The sequence below is a fragment of the Pinus tabuliformis genome, chromosome 6 (genome assembly GCF_031772625.1).
Source record: "Pinus tabuliformis cultivar Carrire ecotype Pingquan chromosome 6, CPIR1, whole genome shotgun sequence".
Taxonomy (NCBI): Eukaryota; Viridiplantae; Streptophyta; class Pinopsida; order Pinales; family Pinaceae; genus Pinus; species Pinus tabuliformis.
The window spans coordinates 1,297,313,099-1,297,314,043 of NC_142292.1; the positions used below are offsets into that span (position 1 = coordinate 1,297,313,099).

General features: G+C 41.7%; 1 pseudogene; it reads right to left on the minus strand.

Moving 5' to 3' along the window:
• Positions 1-202: 202 nt before the first annotated feature.
• LOC149263374 (uncharacterized) lies at positions 203-598 on the minus strand (annotated as a pseudogene).
• Between the last annotated feature and the right edge of the window lie 347 nt (positions 599-945).

A 945-nucleotide genomic window follows, 5' to 3' on the forward strand; every position in this document is an offset into this window, starting at 1 on the left:
TGTTTGCTACAACAGGTTTCCATCCACAGAGTTCTGCTGAATATAATTGGACAAACCAATAAGAGAGGTATTTTGCAGGGTTCCTGGTATTGAAGATAAAGCTCCACCCTGAATTAGACTTGATCACGCACTAAAGTAGCTTGCAGAGCCATCATTTTGTCGTTGAAGCCAAAAAACTGAGTCGAGGCGGAAATCTAAGTCTCTAAATGAACTGTAGGCATTGGGTGATACAGTAAAACTTGCAAGCTAAGCCATTCAAAGATGTGAAGGCATCCATCCTCTCCTCAAAAGTGAAAACGACATCAAATGGACCATCAACAGAATTTTCCTGACAGCACTGTGGTGCCATTTTCACATTCAGATTTCGTTTTAGCATTTGGAGAAGACCATTTCTTTTATATAATTCAGGATCTTTACGCTTTAGATCATCAAACATTCTTCTGTAAGGAGCGCCAAAGTCATATACGTTCGGCTCCCTTATTGCTGGACCAGGCAATTTCACATGAGCTCCCGTCCCATAAGAACTCACATCAAAACCGTGTTTCTTTAGCAGAGCATGTGCTTCCATGCATTCTTTCTTTCCCATTCTTTCCTCCATCCTTCCCATTTCCAAATATACAGAGAAAACCACTCATGGACAACACCATCATGCATCTCACACCTCCAGATTCCCCTATGCAAGTCTGAATTCTCACACATTGCACAGTGCTTAGAATGGCCATGAGAGTTGGCCACTAATTCATACCCAAGCCAACCAACCAGTTTCCACAGCACAAATCTGATTCAAAGGCTGAACCTGATAAGCACAATTCCTCCTATTCTGTGAAACCAAATGACAAAGAGGAGAACTAAAACCTGAAGCAGAGAACCAACTCCAGACCGTTCTAAACAAAATACCACATGATTTCGCCCATTCTATCCTTGCAATTAAAACCTCTTGTAGCA